This window comes from Zootermopsis nevadensis, unplaced genomic scaffold (genome assembly GCF_977971745.1).
Source record: "Zootermopsis nevadensis isolate Lab colony 2312 unplaced genomic scaffold, Znev_1.0 Znev_ptg000028l, whole genome shotgun sequence".
NCBI lineage: Eukaryota > Metazoa > Arthropoda > Insecta > Blattodea > Termopsidae > Zootermopsis > Zootermopsis nevadensis.
Genome location: NW_028259160.1, coordinates 1,089,643 through 1,107,631, shown reverse-complemented (window position 1 = coordinate 1,107,631; position 17,989 = coordinate 1,089,643). Strand labels below are relative to the sequence as shown.

The 17,989-nt window shown below is 40.2% G+C and overlaps 1 long non-coding RNA gene across 1 annotated transcript in view; it reads left to right on the top strand.

Moving 5' to 3' along the window:
* The window catches only part of LOC147872308 (uncharacterized), a 48,779-nt gene that overhangs the window by 10,794 nt on the left and 19,996 nt on the right, over positions 1–17,989 (top strand). The window lies entirely within an intron of this gene.

The window sequence follows — 17,989 nt, the reverse complement described above, 5'->3', positions numbered from 1 at the left end:
AGATCTAAGCTACTATATATAGCGTTACTTTTGTGGACTTCGGAGCGAATTTTTAACGTCACTTCCATGTTTATTCGACTGGAAGATAGCGACAGCTGCTTGCATGTCCTGGTAGTTTACAGTAGCTTCTGAAAGGAAAGAAAATGTGCTGTTTGAAGATCAGAGGACAAACGATTTATTTTATGGACATTATCCATCGTCAAAGACTTTTCGGAGATGTGAGTCTATCTCCGTCTTCAGGTAAAAACCTACTCTGTTGGCCCCAATCGATAGAGCTAATTCCTATCTCCGGGGACAGATTCCCATCTCCGAAACGTCTTGGTTTTTGTTTTTATTGATTTTATTTAGTGTTAGACGATGGATTGTGTCCAGAAAACAATTTGCTTCAACAACGCACTGTAGTCACAAACTTTCAGACTTGATCTACCAGAGGACAAGGTGATGAGATTCAGCTAGTTCATGAGAACCTCCTGTACACTTATTACCACTTAGACTATTTCAAGATAGCAAAGCCACTAATCTGAGTTTCAAGATTATGCATTAGCTCTTCAAAGCACAACTGTAACTATATATACCACCTTTCCTAACAATCCGTAACGCTGCATTTTTTCCCCATAAGGTGTATTTATGGGTTTCGTGTGTATTAAAATAAACAGTGATCATTTCCTTAAACATCATTAACCAATTTATCTTTGTAATGGAAACTGATGGCTTTATATAAGGAAGGAACTGTATTTTTAAGTATTATTTACACGAGCGTGTTAATATGGTGTACACCATTATACCTAGTATCTAGTATGTTGTGACAAACACGCGTGAATTGTATTACAAAAATATTGTACTGAAATTATCAGTAAAGCTTACGGCACACGTGTTAGGGAAACCTTACGAGCTACTGCATTCTTTTGTTTGCCGGACTGCAAGCTGTTAGTCAATATACGTCCGGAAAGTCCTGCGAACCGCCATCTCAATACACGGTTTCTTGGTCTTCCTCTGTCTTAGAGCAAATACTGAAATGGTTCCAACGTTTCAAGTTGCTGCTGCATGCCCCTATCGATTGAAATTTATCAAATTAACCTCCCTTCACAGCTTTCAGTGGTCACCAGATTATTGTCCTTCAAAATTACAATTTTCGACTTCAAAGGGTTAGTTGGGGATGATGGGGGAAATGTAGCACTGCTTGGGTGTCATAGGAACTTCGTAATGAATATTCGAGTTCCATAGAAGCGGAGAATTTCTTGACTAGATGAGAGACTGTCAGATTCCCAAGAAGATAGTTGATCCGTGGACTTAGGTACCAGATTAAATTTATGTTAATTTCTGACAAGTGCGGAAGGGTTACAGTTCTGTATGTATTTATTTGTTTTTGTGAATGTGTTTGTAATTTTAGCAGCTCTGCACCGCTCTGTCAGCCGTTCTTTGTCTTAAATTTATATATTAGGTAATTTAATGCCAGTACCGGCCATAAAATGCTCTTCCCATCATCTGCTTCGTTTTCTTCGCTCTGTATTTATAATGAAGAATGTCGTCTTTGACCTTTTTATGTATGCATTCAATTCGATACGCTTTTTATAATTTTATATACCCAGTAATTTTTCAGTAGTATCAACCTTAAGTCTCGCTCGCTTATCATTATGCATTTGCTTTTTGTCTAATTATATAAGCTGTATTCGTATAAGAGTGCTGGCTTCATTTCACTTCATATCCACCACTTCTGCATTCTACAGCTGGTTTAACCAATATTCTGCATAATTTGAAGCATGTGCTTAGTCCTAGATGTTATTTCACGAAGGCATCCGTAAATTACGCCACTGTTTTTTCTGTCAATTTATTAACTTTCCTAACAATTCGTATTCACGTATTGTACTTCGTCTCTTGGTACTTTAAGCACAGACTTGAAGCTTGATTTTTTGACGTAAATACGTCTATGAGGAAGGGTCATTCGGCAAAAAAGTGTTACGAAAAAGGGGAACGAAAAAATGTAAGATGGTTACCTAGGAAATATCATCTGTTTATTGATAAACAGATGAAGTTTCCTAGGTAACCACCTTACATTACGTTACATTACATTTCATTACATTACCTTACCTTACATTACATTACCTTACCTTACCTTACATTACATTACATTACATTACATTACTTTAAATTACATTACACTACATTACATTCAGCTACCACAGACCCATCTTAAGCGTAACTAATTCAAGTTAAATAAGCAATGTCTTAATCAAACTTATCTCAATTGTAAAGCATGTATAAAGGAAATATTTAGAATAAAGCCAATATATAAACTTCCTTTCCGTATAGACGTATTTACGTCAAATTCTCCGGAACCGTGGTTCCACTGACAACTTGTTTTTCCTTTTATAGCTGTTCTTGCATTTTATTTTAACAGGAGTCTTAGTGCAACGTTTATGTAACTTATGGTTCATTTAACCACGTACATGATACGTACTGTGCATCTGTGGAGGTTTATATTCAACAGCAACTGTTGTGGAGTTTAAAACAAAGTAAGGAACAGAAGGCAAACGCAAAGTCTCTTAAACAGGTGTTGCGACTCCAGACGTCATTTCTTCAGTGTTGTAGACTATATTTCAATATGTCGTGCTTGAGGTTTTATACCTGCCAGCTGTCATTAACGGTTAAATTCGGACAAAATGTAAAAATCCTATCTCATGTCTTCACTGTCTTTGTAGTTCCGTCTAAATTGGTTCTTCTCTCTTATCTTTGGCTGAGCGTCCTCGGGTTGTGGACAGGGGAGACGGTCTTCAGATATGGCGAGCAGCTGTAAATAAGTGATGACTGAGAGCGGACAAGGGGTGGTCCTGTAGCTTGACAGTTGGGTAGGAAGCTACCAACCTATAACCGTAGAGAACTGCATGTTACGAAATGTTATATCTTAATGGCTTTCTGGTTGATAATCTGTAACAGCGTTTCGGACTTGGATGGATTTTCTGGAACGGTCTAAGAAGAAGAAAGTGGACTTGAATTTATGAACCATGAAACTTTCCTTCGTGAATTTGCAGGACTTTGGCGTTTCCAGTATCCTCCGGGATGTCTGGATATGTTGGCTCCGGCCATTCGCAGCAAAGACTTCGTAGCCTACAGCTTACAAACATTTTGGTTGTAAAGCCTGAAACGTAGGCGTAAATGTGAGGATAATATTAATAAGGATCTTGGGGCAGTAACAAAATACGAAGAAAATTACACAATCAGGAGCTTAATAATTTGTGAAATTCACAAAATGATTGAGTGACCAAATCAAATACAGGAATAACTCGGAGATATTGCGGATTCGGTTCCAGACCACCGCAATAAAGCGATTCTCACGAATGTTTTGGTTTCCCAGTGCATATAAAATTTATGTTTACACTGTACTGTAGTCTATTAAGTATGCAATAGCATTATGTCTAGAAAAACAATGCGAGAACATTGCGAGAATTAGCAAAATGTGACACAGAGACAAGAAGTGAGCACATGCTGTTGAAAAAATGGCGCCGATATACTTGCTCGACGCAGGGTTGCCACAAACCTTGAATTTGTAAGAAAAAGCAATATCTGCGAAGAGCAATAAAACGAGGTATGCCTGTAAAATGATATGTGCAGGACATGTACCTAGATGTGGAATGTAAAATAATTTTTAAATTTATCTTTAAAAAATGTGCACTGAGACCGTGCATTTATTCATCTGATTCAAAGGGACAATTGGTTGACTCTTCTGATTACGTAAAAGTGTAGCTGAGTGACATATAATAAACGTGACATCAAGACTTTTGGCTTAAAATGGTGAAGAACGCCCTTTACACTGTTGAAATAATACAAAAACAAATTTGTTGTCGGAGGTGATTAGGCAGTGCGGAACCTATCTCGCGTGGGTTTGCAGACATGCAAACCCCCGGTTGTTATGCAATGTTCGTAACTAAACAAAAGAGGGCAGATAGAGCAGAGCTGTCACATGTCGTCTATCAGTTAATGGAGGCCAAGTACGGTACAGATCGGAGTTATGGATCCACTGTAACTTATATTTACGTGGTCTTTCCTTGTTACTTATTGTAGGCCTTGTAAACTGAAACACATTTCCGATGTCTTCTGTGACGAGAACATTGCAGGTTCGTTGCATAGGATGTCTGTATATATTCTTGAACAGCTTTACTAAATTACAACACTAACGTACACTTTTATTTGTTAAACTTTGTTGAGACAATTCGTGTTTAAATACGACGTGTTTCAAATTCAAAACAAAAATGGAAAAACAAGAGGCCAAATTACCCCTGTTTTCGATTAGTGCTCTTTCCGAATTTCGATAGTAACAGTTCTCGATATTCATTTATTACATATACAGATCTGTCACAAGTATCATCATCATTACGGAATAGGTGTTCAAGCTCAGAATTATTATTATTTCTAAATTGTGAATCAGTTTCGACATTTGGCAGCGCTCCCTGGATGGGTGATCAGCCCATCGCAAAGCCTGTACTTACACAGGACAGCAAAACACAGGAAGACGAGAACATGAACGGCATTCGAATCCACGATACCTCCTTCCAAGCGGCCAAGACCCACGCCCTGGACAGCGTGGCCACTGACAGCGGCACAAATCTTATTATTTCAAACATAACTTTATTAATATTGCGTACATTAAGTAAAAGCACTGACTGTTATTATTAATACATTGTATCGTGTGCCAACTTTTGATCATTTCGCCGAATATTAGAATGATTAAATAATTGAGGACGAGACAAGCACGATTTTTAGAACAAATATTGGAAGCAAGAAATGCATACAAAATTGTAGTCGGAAAATCTGAAAGGAAGAGACCACTAACGATAATATTAAAATGAATATAAAAATATAATATGCGAGAATGCGGATTGGATGTAGCTGACTCAGGATGTGGCCTTGTGAACACTGTAATAAATTATTGATTTCCGAAAAATGCTGAATGTTACTTGACTAGTTGAGCGAATATCAGTTATCATCTTTACAAGCTAGACTTGACTTCATGTAATTAGTGTCAGAAAATAGGCCACGGCGATTGTCATGCCCCCTCGCCCTCCACCCGACTCGTTCAGGGTCATCTTTTCAGACGTCACTCTTCAGCAGTTGATACAGCGTGAGCTGGTGCGTACTTCACGGGCTCTCAGCAAAGAAATCCGAATGCGTTCCGCATCTGCCGGGCAGATGTCGGCCACCATCCTTCGTACTTGTCATCTGGTGGCTCGTGCATCCCACCTGCCCTCTTGGAGGGTGTTTCAAAAGCACCAGACATCTCAGCCCCCTCTGATTTAAAGCTAGTCGCGACTTGCAGCTAGTCTGATTTACGTTTCTGTGAGAAACCCCATAATTTGCAATCTTCAAGAAACTTGTAAGATTTGAGGTTATCACAGCGGTGAGTATGAAGCTTTCTGTCTTCTGGGTTGTTGCGCTGATGACGGAGGCAGTATGACCTCAGAAACGTTGGTAAACATCGACCAGACTACACAGCGCAACAACCCAGAAGACAGAAATCTTCATACTCATCGCCCTGATGACGGAGGCAGTATGACCTCCGAAACGTTGGTAAACATCGACCAGACTACACAGCGCAACAACCCAGAAGACAGAAATCTTCATACTCATCGCCCTGATGACGGAGGCAGTATGACCTCTGAAACGTTGGTTAACATCGACCAGACTACACAGCGCAACAACCCAGAAGACAGAAATCTTCATACTCTGATGACGGAGGCAGTATGACCTCTGAAACGTTGGTTAACATCGACCAGACTACACAGCGCAACCCAGAAGACAGAAATCTTCAACAAACTTTTTTAGATTAATCAAATTGAGGAATATGAAATTTTCGAGACGTGCAGTGCATGAGGTATATCAGAAATGCATAAAAAAATTGTAGTCGGAAGATCTGAAGGGTAGAAACCCCTTTGGGAGATTTATACTTCCAGGGGATGAAAATATTAAGGTGGATATTAAAGCAATGGAATGGTAAAATGTGGGTTGGATTTAGGTTTCCCCTAATAAGGTCCATTAGCTGGTTATTTTCAACATGGTAATAAGCCTTGTACTTCCATAAAGACTGGAGAATTTCTTGACCAGCTGAGCGACTATTAGTTTCTCAAGAATTACTCTGCTGTGTACAATTAGAATCTCATGCGACGACATCAAATTGTCTACTCAGACTTCGTTGTACATATTAGAATGTTGGTATGCCTGAATGTTGTCTATAAAATTTTACGTTAAATTGTATTAAATGTAGCGACACAAGAACATAATAAAAATATATATTACTGGTAACATAATCGGAAGTTTCACCTCTGAAACGTCGGTAAACTTCTACCAGAGTACACAGCGCAACATACCACAAGACTGTTATCTTAAATTTATAATAAAACATCAAAAGTTCTTTTGCATTTTATTATTTTGGTTCTCATGTTATTTAAATTCCAGCAGAGTTGAAATTTTGTTGACAAGTGTGGTTCCCTAGGTCTTTATCTTTCAACCAAATTTGCTAGAAAACCTTTCAGTCTTGCCAGAGTTTTTGAGGGATGTGGCAGGAGTTTATCCCCTAAACATTGTCCAAATACGGCTCTTCAAGAAGGTATATTATGCAAATTATTCTACAGAAAGTTTATGCTCATCCGTTTCATAAAGGGTACTTATATTCTCACGATTTGATTATTTGAATATAGAATTGAATTTATTATGTGCAGCGAGTTGTGCTATAAAGCTACGGTTGTGTTATTTGAAAAAAAACTGAGACCTATCTCCCCAGTTGCTACGTGTTCGGTCATGTCATACAAAATGGACCCGCGTTATAAAAAACACTGTACCCTGATATATGCCCGCAGAGACCGCTGGTTATGTGCTGGCGCTGAATGCCGCGCTAGCGTGGCTGACCTAAATTAAGAATAAATCTTTATGGTGTAAGTATTTGTGTAACGCCGTGTAGCTGTGGATCACCTGCCGTCTGCAGGTAGACGGTGATTCTGAATCTTTTCTAGAGCACCTGCGCGGTATAATTGTCCAGACGTAGTCATTTGTTTGCTACAACATTCTTCTGGAATGATGTTTCCCTACCTGATCTCTTGCTACTGAATTGGGGGACAAGGGAACACGAACTCTAGCAACAGTGAAGATAATGCCAAAATTGTTCCACTTTCTAATTTTTTGAAGTCAGTACGATACTGTATCCTTCATTTTGTTGTTCGTTTCGGAAAGGGTATAAAATTAATATAGATGTTGAAGTTGAATCTGTCCGTACGTGTGTTTCACCTCCGAAACTTGAAAAAGAATTATTAAATTTTATGCGGGGAGGGGGGGGGGCACTAAAAGTTGTCGAACGAAGAGTCAGAGTCCTTCTTGAGACGCTAATATTTGCTGAGCTAGTCAAGAAGCTCCCTGCCTTTTATGGACTCAATTTTGATTGTCGTGTTCATATTATATTATTATTTAGTGTTCTGTCTGACGACAGGTCCATATGAACAGGATCCTTCCATCCTTTTCTCGGACTGGGACCTGTTCATATACGTTCTTGGCAGATGATCCAGAAGTGGTTTGCCATTGCCTTCTTCTGTGTGTGAATGGAGTAATTGTTGGGAAGCCCCCGGAGGAAAACTCCGCGTTGCCTAGACCACGGCCTTGCCCAACACAAGTTATAAATTCGGGCACCGCCGGGAATCGAACCCGAGACCCCAGGATTACAAGGCCAGCGTTCTAACCGCTAGACCACCGTGACCATAATGTCGTGTTCATATAAGGCCGTAACTGGAGCCTACTTTGAGTATTCAAAGTACGAGGCATTGTGAAGCATTTCGTAACATGCTTTTCATTTTACCCTTAGCTTCACGCTCTCATCGCTTTACCCCGTGGTTCCCTATCTGTTTCAGTTCTGGTTAATTGAGACTATTTCGTGTTTCGGTGATCTCGGGTTCGACACTGTAACTTAATCCGGCGCCAGACTGCCCTCTAGCTAAGTCTCGGATGGTGAGGTGTAGTGTACCAAGTAAAGCTCTCTGGCTCCAGTGACGTAATGTCTGATGTTTCTCTAGTGGTAATTAAGTTGGCAGCAGTTTTGTGAAATTAAGAAACGGTTCGTGCGTAGCTGACCGTATATTTGAACACAGTCACGTGTGGAAGAATCCAGTGATTTAACCACGAAAACAAGCCTCGAAGCTCTTGTACCAATGACAGGGAGGTTCTCAACACTGAGGAACTAAAAATTCAAAAGTTCACTCTGTAGATGAACTGCCGACGTTTCGGAGACACTGTCTTTTTTCTAGGGCGAAACATACTTTTTTGCGTGACGTAAATTATTTAACTCAGTAAGGTATCGTCTTGGAAACTATTTTTGGTGTGATGAGTATTTAAAGACATTTCATCAAATATAATACATTCGTGTACTTTTAAGAATATCAGACTACAGACTTATGGATATTTAACTCTCATTTCTGCCACAAGGTGGATTACTTAATAGAAAATATGACGCTCGTCAGTATCTGCAATAAATGAGTATCATGGCAGAGATGAACAGTAATATTTGCGACGGACATAGTTGGAAAACGCGTATATTTTAAAGCTTTATTTGTCAGCGAGGCTAATTTATCTTCTCGGCGTTTTCAGATGATGAATCGCCAGCTTTTGGACCAAAGCAAGTCGCTGTATGACATACACATTTCAATTGTTACTGTCTATTGACAGTGTTCTTGTTTGAAAGCAGTATCTCGCATGAAACTCATCAGCTGGGCTTGCCATCCATTAGCTTTCCAATGAACTTCGCTAAGGCTACAAACATTTCGCATTTCTGCTACACTTCGGCCAAACTTCACTGGAATCAAGCTTTTCAGAAAGTTTTACTTTCTTGGAAATTTCTGAACATTTGTTTTCACACCCTCGTTTGTTTCATAAATATAATTTAATATGACCATATTCTCTTTAATGCAAGCTAATTAATTCCTTTGTTAGTACAGTATTTTAAGCCACGGGGTTTCTGTAGTTATTTTATGTCGATCGCATAGTTTTGCATTGCATTTACAATCTGTATTTATTTTTTTATATTTATGTGTTGTCACGGTGTGTTATTATCGTCTTTAAACCTTAATCCCAACATTCCTCCCGTCTGAAGAATGAAGACTTTAAACCAATGTAAAATTACACGTGACATACGCAGGCTGTTTAAAGCCAGAAATAAAAATGAATGAAAGAGAGTTAATGGATGGTATAATGGTTGAATATTTAATGTTTCTGTTCGTATTGTACTTTCTGGAATTTACATCAGAAAGTAAATTTCTGCCAGAGATGCGAAAGAACGTATACAAAATGCGTTCAAATTCTTTAAAGAACTACAGTTTAAGAAGAAGATTCGGTCATGAAAGTTGAAAGCTACGTTTCCGGAGGCCATTTTGTTCTACCTGAAAGGTGTGCAATTCTTGAGTACTGCAGAGGGACAATACTATTTACATTTTCACACAATAGCGACAGTTTCAAACATCATTATTTTCAGACAACTTTCTATACTTCAAGTAATAAATCCAAGACGTGCTTACGTCATTACGAGGCTCGTAGTTCATCAGCCATATTGCCACTCATCGTAAGAGAAAGTTTGTACTTGTGTCGACAAAAAATATTATCAACACCTGTCGGTCCTCTTAAGAAGCGTTGAAACACAGACAGTTCATTTGACGTGGGTTGTAGGATAATCAATATTAAAACCGATCTTAAACAGTTCCGTGGATTCAAACCGCTCAACAGTGTTTTTTGTGGTGGGCGCCTGTGAACACGATAAGGAATTTTATTTTGTAGGATTTGAGGTTTTTACGGCAGTCCTCAGTGGTCCTTACTGCGTCCATCATCAGGGTGAATCCAGAAGACAGCCATATTCGATCTTTATTTTACGAGACAAATTATCAAGTTGTTATTGAAACGTTTATACCAAGATGTTTGTTTATTGTGATTTCAAATTAACGAATTCAGAACGTAGGAATTATGTTGTTGATGGTATATGAAAATACTTCACTGAAGTTATCGTTGTTATCTTGTTTATATCAACTAAATACCAGTCTTCAAGTGCAGGAATGCTTTGTTTGCCCAATGAGTGCGTACGCAAGCCTTCTCGCGTTCCATACTGATATTTCAGACGTAACCTAATCTGAAGTGTGTAAGTGAGTCACATCACACTGGTTTATCAATCAGATAACCTTGTTCTTCACCCTGTGACCAGTATCTGACAAAGCTGTGGAATGACACAGCAGAGATAAAATACTAAAAACGCTTATACAGCGTGAATGTCCAGGGCCTTCAAATGTTTTGCTTTGCAGTCCCGCACATATCCTATCAAGGTGTCTCGTGCTGAAAAAGACAGCAAAATTTACAGTCGAAGTATTTCCTCAGCTTAATTTTGCACCATGCCATGACGCCGTATGGGGAATTGGAGATATATCTCCACGCATTCTCGGCTGATTTGCTCCTAGTACCCGTCGGATAAGAGGCTGTGTGAGGCCCGGAACTGAACCATCTGGTGAGGAAAACGATCCCCTAGCCTATACTGGTATTCGAACCCCGGTCTTCCAGCCTGTAATAGTCACTGAATTGACTTCCTCGTGTGGCAAGGAACGAGATAAAATGTCGTAAGTATGCACAGGAAAATCATAGGAGGAGACATAAAAATGTAAATCTCTTCTTCCTCTCCTTTTCTTGTCTCTTTTTTTTCTGTTTTGAGACGGACGAATTTTCCAACAGTCTTTACTGAAATTTATCAAAACAATTGTTTCCTTCTCATTATTCAACAAATAAAACACCTCTCCAATAAAATTGTAATTGTGAACACACAACTAACTGAATCCTAAACTGTTTTATACAAATTTCCTGAGTTATATAGTTACTGTATTCGGGGCTAATCTGCCCGCTCGAGATCCGTCTGAAGTAAAAGGTTAGGGGATCATAGGGGTGGAGTGGGATGGGAGGCAGCAGATAAGGAAGCATATATTATCCACAGTTTTAACATTATTTACCAGTAGCAGTTCTTTGTAGCTCGCTGTGTCAGTTTCCATGTCGGTTTCGCGTTTGGTTTACGCAGAAAAGCGTTTCTTTTGTTTCTGATCGCAAGCTAGTGATATAGGCGAAACGCACAGATTTGTCCCGACTACAGTTAGTGGTTCGATAAGTGCCATCAGCGTTGAGAGTTGCTTCACATCAACATCAGCCCGGTTATCTTCTTACCGTACATCGTAAGGTAATGACACCAAGACCCCTTGACGGAAGCGAAAGTTCTCCGTCCTTTCTCACGCGTTTCTACTCATATTGTCTTTCGCCAATGCGTGACATGACGACAAAGGCGTGGTGATGAGAGTTTCAGACATCGTCTCTCACTCTGCATTCTCTCCATCATGAGGGCGATTGCCATGATGGTGAAGGCAGCAAGGACTTTTGAAACGTTGGTGTAATTCTACCAGACTACAGGACGCTACAACCCAGAAGACAGACATCTTTGTAACTTACTCTGTTCCAAATATAATTCGTGTATTGAAATCAAAGTGTTTTGAGATGGGCGGGGGAGCGTTGACTGGGATTGACAAGGAAAAAGCGAAGACCTCGGTGGAAAAACCTACCCCAACGCCACTTTGTCCACGACAAATCCCACACGGGCTGACCTGGGCGCGAACACGAACACAGGCGACGAGAAGCGGGCAGCTAACCGCCAGATCTGTTCATGGTCCGTGCCGCTGGATGTGTCTGCTTCGCTTTATTAAAACGCACGTTTTATGTTCGGGGGGTGAAGAATAGGCTACTAGACTCGAGCAGGGGGGTCGGTATTCTGACAGCTTTTCGTGGGGGTTTTCAGACTCTTCACACAAAATCTGATATTGTATTGTAAAATAAACCAAGATAGCTTCCTTTCTGTCTTATAATTCATCGTTCATACGTTACAATGTTCTCTGACACATTTGAAAAAGCGTCTTTAGTTAATGAAGAACCAATAGGGTATGATGTCCTCATGGCGGTGTGTTTTAAGATGGCTGTCTTTTGGGTTGTAGCGTCGTGTAGTCTGCTAGAAAGAATCAGTCTTCATTTTGTAGGCCCACTTATCTTTTCTCCATTAATGTATGTAATAAGAGTCAGGTCTTCCACTACGAATCATAAAAAGCCAGAGTTTTCGGTACGAAACCGAAAAACTCTCGATTGTTAAGATTAAAAGTCGAAACCATACTTCATTATTTTTTGTACAAAAAGAATGATTCATTACCAGTGTGCACCTTCAGATCAGATTGAAACTTCCAAGGGATTTACAATAGTGCTTTCAGACAAAGCATTTGCTATTAGTCGTCAAATCATTATTAGAGATTGTCGCAGAAAACTTTCTTATCAATTCCGACATTTCCGAAATTTCTTTTAGCTTTTGGGGTCTCGATGCTGATCTCCGCTCGAGTGCAAGGAGAAACCGTTTTCACACGTTTCTTTCTCGCTAAATTGTCCAGAAAACAAAAGTGAATTCCACGTAACAATGGCCGGACGTTGCTAAGGCAACAACAAAGAATGCAAGTTGTCTTATTTTACAGCTGTGAGAAAAGTAGTTAACTCATGTTGCTGTCTGTTACCGTAATATTTATAATTGCTCTCTGTCTCTCCAACAGAATACGATTATTACAGAGACTTCTTTTGTTTCGACTTTTCTTACTTTTGTATAAAAATATACAAAATCTTACAAATTTTGTACATGTTAGTTTGAATGGACGTCGAACTGGAAACATATAGATACATGTTTGGGAGATACCGGGTTCAAAGCTCGGTCCGGAGATCAGCTGTCCTGACTGACGCCCTTTATGGTTTTCCTCAGTCTCTCCAGGCAGATGCTGGGACAATACAGGAGTCTATCATTGTACGCGCTTTTGCTATCCGCGGCCACGGTGGAAGTTATCGCGCGGGCAGTTTAGTTAACTCATCTCATCACATTAACTCCAACTACAAATCAAGGCGTCCTCTTGGTGTGTCACTCAGAAATTTTACGTTTCCCGTTTTACGCGTTTTTGATATGCACGAAGATTCGCCTTCACGTAAAAGGAAAGTTATGTGTTCCTTAAAATACGGCTACGACCGTTTCCTTCCATATCCTTTCCAGTTCATCGTTTCACAAACCATTTTGCAGTTTGTTGCTGTTAAGGAGTGCAGTTGAAAACTCTTTAAAAAAAGAATCAATTAAAATATGTCATGGCGTAGGTCTGCGTCTTGCAGCACGCAAAGAAACTCATCTCGTGTTTTTGAAAGTGAGAGGCACAATCGATTTCTAGAACCTATCGAACAATTTAAATATTTAAAAATAATCGAATGACTGTACTCACTTCAGGAAATCGAAAGAATCTGTTGACTTGTTCATTCACGAAGAAGAAGGAGGAGAAGAAGGAGAAGGAGATCACAAGGAGGGGCCGTGTGCTTGAATGCTGGAAGCGATATGAAGGAACCTTTTTCATCTGTTCTGTTTAGCAGATGGAATAATTGTTTAAGATGCTTTTGGGGCCAAAGGGAAGAAAGATGAGAAGAGGAGGATGAGGATAAAGGAACAGGGAAATCGAAAGTGAGAGCCTGGAAAGGGGGATTTTTCAAGAAAGTCCTTACAGGCGACAAATTTCGTAGAAGGTCCTTGTAAATGCCACAGGTAGGCGAGGTCCGATTGCGTGCCACGTTCTCGACAACAGCCTGCTTTCGTCCCTTCAGGGTAGAATGAAAGGCTTCCGCGACTTGCTGAGGGAGAAGCCATCATCTTTGCGTCCATTGAATCTCTCTCGCTCACCTGGATTTCTTGGCAAGAATACTGGCATTCTGAGGCTTGATGCGATGTCCCAGGTTTATACTGTGTACAACCACGTCTGAGACGGATGCGCCTGTGGTACGCCTTGACCCTGTTCTCAGTGGAACGTACAGTTCATCCAGTGTACTCGTACACCGTCCCACATTCCCAGGAAATTCTGTATGTACCTGTTTTCCTTGGGTCAGGGTGTCCGTGGCGGGTAGCCAAACGTCTTCACATTGTGCTACACCCTGCTGTTGCTGTTGAAAGTGGTACCGACAAAAGGTAAGAAAAGCAACAGATGTTATGCCCTCTCTTCGTGGTTTTGGCACTGTCTTGGATGGGTTGAGAGCCCGGGGAGTCTGCTGGTTGTAATGTAATGGAAGGTGTTCCAAAGAAATCTCAATTTTTGTTAAGGATTTTCCGGGTTGTAGTTGACTGTGGCCCTGTGTCCCAGGGTGCAGTCTGGTCTTTACTTATTCAGGAAGGGTACGAGCCTTGCCTTATAACTGTTCGTTCGAATAATTAAATTCGACTGCCGAATGTTTCAGTCAGTAGTGTCCGTCACTAGAACCGACTCCACGAAACAGGTTTCTGCATGACGCCTTCATGATCCAAGAGTTAACACTCGATTCTGTACAGTGTGATTGAACATACTTTTATCATCTTGAATTCGAACGATACTTCATTACGACGCAAAGCTCTCCTGCCGGATTTTAGGATTCTGCTCAGTCAGTGGGAACGGGTAATTGTTTAATTTCTCTGTGGGTGTCCGTTACAGAGAGGGAGAGACGGCCACGCGCCTTGCGCTCACCTGCTGAGAGGAACCACTCCTGCCTCGGTTTAACCGGCTGTGGAACGAACTGTGCAATTGCCCGCGTTTAACTTCCTATTTTGTGATTTGAAATGCGTCTGTAGATTTGTATTTTGCGAATGAACCAGCAACAAGAATCAGGCGACACAGATGGAACTTATAGCATTACAATGTGAGGCGTTTCGATTTTGTAATTGTTATTGTTCAGCGACAGGCGATTCATGTCCAAAGAAATTTTATCGCCTATTGCTATCGGAAGGGGCTTATTACAACATCCGTCGAATCATCTTATGTTCAGCTCAACGACGGCAGGCGACTTTTAAGGTCTATTTATATAGGAACGTGAAGATAACGACACGAGCACGACACGAGCCCTTGCCGATTTTTCAGAAAATATTATTCAACGTTTTTCAATGGAACTGTTTAGGGAAAAATATCGTTGGAGACGTAAGTCGGGAGAGACTCGTTCGTGGAACGGACGAGCTCGGAGTCAATATAAACAGTTCCATTGAAAAATGTTGAATAATATTTTCTGAATGAATTGAGGTTTATGCAAACTGCAGAACATGCGATAACGTTCTCCGTTATCACCTAATTCACAGATATTTGCACAAACTAGCAATTTGATTGCCATTCGATAACGTACAGGAGATGGTATTTGCGTATTGTCTCTCTCATATCGCCTGTTGCTTGTTGCTACTTGCTTTCCTGTAAATCCTGTCTTATGAAACGGTAATACATTCACATTAATCAATGTGGCGTCACACAGTGATGGTTTTATGAACTAAACGTTGCCTAGCAACAAAGCGGAGGAGCAGATAACACCATACGAAAGGATTATTATATAAGTCCATGCCTTGCCCCCACCCTCTCCACTAACAAATTAGAGAAAACAAGTTGCCAGCTCCGGTATTGATTTTGTATCATATTTTCCTGCATGTTGTTTACAGGAGACGAAGAACTTTTTGCGCGCTGTCTCGTCGCTCGTCTGTCTGCTTTACTGAACTTTCAGTGCGTGTGAATTTTTACCTGGGCTCAGGAGAGAGAAGTCTGTCCTGCCTCTTGGCATAAGCACATAAAAGTGTTTGGAATCACTTTCATTTTTTTTTTTCGAAATCCACCTCTCGCCCTGGAAGAATACAGATTTAAGGTCTTTCAAAAACGTGAGAGTATCTGGATCTTGCAGAAAAAAATGTACAATGAAGACATTTCGTAATTTGTAATCTTGTCCTAGTATTTTATATGCGTAATCAAATTCAATGTGATGAGATGGGCGGCACATGTAGGACGCATGGCGTGATGCATACAGAATTTTAGTGTGCAAACCATAAAGAAACAGACCAATGTCTTTTTGGAGGGCAGTATTAAGGTGGGTCTTCAAGAAGTAGGGTGTGGAAGTGTGGACTCGATTCAGCTGGTACAGTGACTGGCTCTTGCGAACATGGAACAAACCTTTGAATCCTATAAACGCCAGGGAGTTTCTTCACTGGATGATTGCTATCGTTTTCTGAGTGATGGAGAGGCGTAAGCAAAGACATGAGAATTCTGTTTTGTCATGCTCATTATATTATTTCTCAAACTGGCTCCAACTTTCAGTACGAGTTTTATTTCCATTCACTGAAATCTGATTAGAATTGCCTGCAGCTATCAGGAAGCGTTGTTCCATTCATCAGAGACCCACTGACCTTTCTGGGAAAGCGAACACACTGGCAGCCAGCTCCATCTCTGAACGGTTACTATAATGTTGGCGTTTCTGTCATTTTCAACCAGGTTCGTGTCAGTACTCGTTCAAGTCTTCACTACATTTCAACTCTAATAAAGGTTTTCGTGGTTTTCCTGTGTCTCTCCAAGCGAGCAATTTGATAATGTTGCTTGTTCATTTGCTACATATACCTCCTTGCAAATCCTTGAGTGTCAATGGATGTCTGCCTTATTCTATATCATTGTATAAGATTTACAGCTGAAACAAGAAGTTTCTGCATCAAAATTTTGTGTGTATTTCGTGCTTCATCCATCCGATTTTCCACGTAACTTCATTTATGTAATAATGTTTTAATTTGATTATTTCTTTTCAACTTCAGTGGTTGTGTAGTGTCGAATGAAAGATGTTTAAGTAGCATTACAGAATTTTCTTGAAGGTACTGAGGAAAACAACAGATATCGATCGGCGAGCAGACATTTGAATTGTTCGAGACCTCTCGAATGCATAACAGAAGTGTCACAACGTTTAGTAATCATCTGTAGGACTGTTCTTGTACAATTGATTCGTTATTCCGTCCAGGCAATATCTCTTGAGATGAAAACTTTCGTGAGCATTTCTTTCGAAAACACTGACATAAGGATTAATAAATAATGGTGTTCTTAGTTCATTCTCGAAAACATCTGAGGAACTGATCTCGCTGTTGTGGACAATGTCGCGTCCTAAAACGAAGTTGCTGTCGTCTGGCTGGGGAGACCAGACGACTGTAGTTCCTGGGAGATAAGATGGCGCTGTCGGGGTCCCAGGCAACGCAAAACACGTGACTGTCGCCACTCTAAAGTGCGTAAACATTGTCCATCCGACTAGGGAATGGCAAAATGCAGCTCGCTGGACTGTGGTGATATAATTATCAACTACGCTCAGCTAGGTTTAAACTTGTTCCGCCAATAAAATTTGTTGTCCGTGTACTAGGACAGTATTCAGATGCCTCTCTGCATAAATTAATGTTGGCACTGCCTAACTTTGTATAATTTTATTTGACTTTTCTTTCTAGTTCTCCCTTCCAATGTTTTCCTCAGTCTTCAAGATAGATGGGTAAATTTTTGATGCTTTGTATTGTATGTCTTTTACAGCAAGACATGATATTTGGAGTCCCAAGATAGCAGACATTGAAACTTGGTTGCTAATTCAAGGGTTACTTTTTCATACCAAGAACGGAGAATGTATTGTAATCACGAAATTGTTAAAGAATCAAACATTGGGACATATTTTCATACCCTGTACCTACAAATGAATATTTCAAACCAAGCAAATCTGCAAATTTTTTGCGTGTTCGTATGATACTCTTAAACAGGGATTTTCCTTACACAGCATTAAAAAACTGATCTTTGTAATGGCGAAATGTTGTGTCTTCTTCGCGGTACGGACTGGAATTATTATACGTTCTTTAGGCAAAATGCATAGCGAGAACGCATTATGGACTGGTCGTCCGTCTGTCTTACCAGTCGACTAAACTCAAGAACCAATCAGCGGATTTGGATGAAATTTGGTATGTAGGTTGTGCTGTTCTGCACGATATCAAAATCGTACTTTTGAATATCCTACAAAAGGTGGTAAGAAAATGACGGATGAAGAAATTCGAGAGGTAGGAACTGAAATGCTGTGCATCTGTTGGACAAAGTAGTAACTCTCGAACAAT